Consider the following 3745-nt stretch of genomic DNA (forward strand, 5'->3'; position numbering starts at 1 on the left):
CTAATGCATCAGCTTGGCTGGTCCCCTGCCAAGCACAGTGATTCCATACCAGAATGACCCAATGGTGGAGCACAGAGGCCACACCTGTGCATATGTGTGTGACCTGCAGAATGGCTGCAGCCAGTGCACAAATGCAGAGAAACCCTACTGGTACAAACTCCAGCAGACAGGGAGAACAGAAAACACAAGTCCTGATCCCCCAGTGGTGGCAGGTGGAATCTGCGGCCTATTACTACCACAAATGCACCAGCAAAAGACGACTTCATCAAACACCATGAAGAACTACATTAACACTTCAGAGCAGAAGGAAAATAACAAGTCTCCAGAAACCAATCCTGAACTCACAGAAATTGGCAATTTAAATGACAGAGAATTCAAAATAGATATCATAAAGAAACTAAACAAGTTAAAAGAAAACTCAGAAAGACAATTCAATGAGCTTGGTAATAAAATTAATGAGCAGAATGAATACTTCACCAAAGAGATTGAAACTTTAAAATAAAAAAAAAGCCCAGAAATTCTGGATATGAAGAACACAATGAGATGAAAAATAATCTAGAATCCAGAAAAAATAGAGCTGATATTATGAAGGACAAAATTAGTTATTTAGAGGATAGAAATAGAGAAATGCTTCAGGTGGAGGAGAGAAAGCTAAGATTTTAAAAAATGAAGAAATTCTTTGAGAACTATCCGAATCAATTAGGAAAAGCAACATCGGGACTATCGGTATTCAAGAGGGACAAAGGAGCAGAGAGCTTGTTCAAAGAAATAATAGCTGAGAACTTCCCAAACCTGTGGAAGAAACTGGAGTTACAAGTACATGAAGCCAGTAGAACTACTAATTACATCAATGCAAAAGGAGCTTCTATAAGGCATATAATATTGAAACCAGCAAAAGTCAATGATAAGGAAAAAATATTAAGGTCAGCAAGGCACAAGATAATCTGCAAAGGAATTCCTATGAGGCTTTCTGTAGATTTCTCAGCAGCAACCTTACAGGCTAGGAGAGAGTGGAATGATATATTCAAAATACTGAAAGACAAAAACTTTCAGCTAAGAATCAAAAGACAAAACTTTTCACTCTCTCCAGTGAAACTATCCTTCAGATATGATGGAGAAATAAAAGCTTTCCCAGATAAACAAAAGCTGAGGGAGTTCATCACCACTAGGCCCACCTTACAAGAAAGGTTGAAAGGAACTGTCCCACGTGAAACTCAAAAGGAATGGCTTACAAAACCTTGAGTAAGGAGATGGGCAGATAGATAGAAATAGAAAATTGTAGCTCTATATCAGAATAGGTTAGAACACAATTATAAAAGACAAAGGAAGGAAAGCATCAAAAATACCTTTAAGCACTTCAATTTAGTCACAAACTCACAACACGGAAAAGAACAATTTGTGACAACAATAGCTTAGAAGGGGAAGAAGACAGGAGTGGAACATACTTAGGATAATGCAGATAAGATGCTATCAGAAAATGGACTATCTCATCTATGAGATCTTCTAAACAAACTTCATGGTAACCACTAAACAAAAAACCAGAGCAGTGCCACAAATCATAATAAATAGAAAACTGAGAAAATCATCACAGAAGACCACAAAACTGAAATGGCAATCAGAAATACAAAGGAAAAGAAACAATGGAAATACAGAACAACCAGAAAACAAGAGATAAAAAGGCAGTATTAAACCCTCATATATCAATAATCACTCTAAATATAAATGGATTGAATTCTCCAATCAAAAGACACAGATAGGCTGGATGAATTAAAAAACAAGACCCCAAAATATGCTGCCTCCAGGAACACATCTCAGCTCTAAAGACAAAGATAAGCTCAGAATGAAGGGATGGAAGGGAATATTCCAAGAAAATGACAAGCAAAAGAAAGTAGGTGTTGCCATATTTATATCAGACAAAGCAACCTTCAAGATAAAAAAGACAATGAGAGACAAAGAGGGGTAGTATATACTGATAAAAGGTATACTCCATCAAGAGGGCATAACACTTATGAATATATATGCACCTGATACAGGAGCACCAAAGTATATAATTCAGCTATTAACAGACCTAAAAAGACAAATGAACAGCAACACAATAATAGTAGGGGATCTCAATATCCCACTTACATCAATGGATACATCATCGAAACAGAAAGCCAACAAGGAAATGATGGCCTTAAATGAAATACTAGACCAGATAGTGTTAATATATATATAGAACATTGCATCCAAAACCAGCAGAATAAGTATTTTTCTCAAGTGCACATGGAACATTCTCAGATAGACCATATGTTGGGAAACAAGGCAAGCCTCAATAAATGTAAAAAGATTGAAATCATATTAAACATCTTTTCTAATCACAATGCTATGAAACTAGAAATCAACTGTAAGAAAAAAGCTGGGAAAGTCACAAATATGTGGAGACTAAACAACATGCTACTGAACAACCATTGCATCAATGAAGAAATCAAAATAGAAATCAAGAAATACCTGGAAACAAATGAAAATGAAAACACAACATACCAACTCTAATAGGATGCAGCAAAAGCAGGACTATGAGGGAAATTTACAGCAATACAGGCATCACTCAACAAAGAAAAATCTCAAATAAGTAATTTTAAATGACACCTAAGAGAACTAGAAAAAACTAAAATGGCACATATATTTATTATATACCAGAAATTATAAACCAATATGACCTCAATAAAATAAAAAAATAAATTAAAAAAGAAAAAATAGATACCTCCCTGCCCCCCTAAAAGGAAACTAACTCAAGGCCAAGGAGGAGAGAAGTTAATTTAGCATCGTAAGACATAGGTGAAGCTCTAGGAAGCCTAGTGCCAGGTTAGACGTCTGGCAGTTCTGTATTCTCACTGGGGCTAGAACACCACAGCACTCTTACCCCCACCTTTCTGTCCTTTATCTTCTGTGTGTGCTCATTTTTTGGAAGTAAAGGTCACCTAACATGAAATTAACCATTTAAAGTGGGGGAAAAAAAAAAAGAAGAGACCAGAACTCGGTCTCTCCGCCACGTGAACGCACAGCCAGAAGGTGGCTGGCTGTTAGCCAGGAAGTGGCTCTCACCAGGAACCGAATCTGTGGACACCTTGATCTGCACTTCCAGCCTCCAGCACTGTGAGAAATAATTGTCTGTTGTTTAAGGAAAAGAAGAGAAAGGGAGGTGTATAAATACACTTTAATCTCTCTTTCTTGGTCTTTTGAAATCTTCTCTCCTTCCTTTTATAAATAGTCAGTGAATTAGATGGAGGGGGATGTAGGGAAGGGAGACACTTCAGATTTTGACGAGATACTTAACTATGGAAGTGCGTAATAACTAAAGTGGGAACCTTAATTACAGATTCCTAATGAGAACAAGCATGACAACTAAATAGGAAGTGCAGTGCCATGGCTATCATTTATGGCTGGGTGGATTTTGCAAGGTGCTATACACTTACACTGCCGGAGTCATGCAACTCAGTGGCCCTGGGTGATGTGCCAGCTAAAATAGAGTTTCCTCAGAAAATGTAGTAGAAAGAAACCTTTGAGCACACTGGTGACTATCCCTATTGTGAGAATCTTTAGACTAAGTGGTTCCTCTCTAATCCAGTCAAATTAAATTACAGAATATCACATTTTATTATAATGTGTTATATACATTCTAGAAAAATAAATCTCATATAGCACATAATCTTTCACTAAAAGTAACAAGGTTTATTGGAAAATAAGGTAGAAGCAGATGATTCAA

Source organism: Equus quagga, chromosome 10 (genome assembly GCF_021613505.1).
Source record: "Equus quagga isolate Etosha38 chromosome 10, UCLA_HA_Equagga_1.0, whole genome shotgun sequence".
Taxonomy (NCBI): Eukaryota; Metazoa; Chordata; class Mammalia; order Perissodactyla; family Equidae; genus Equus; species Equus quagga.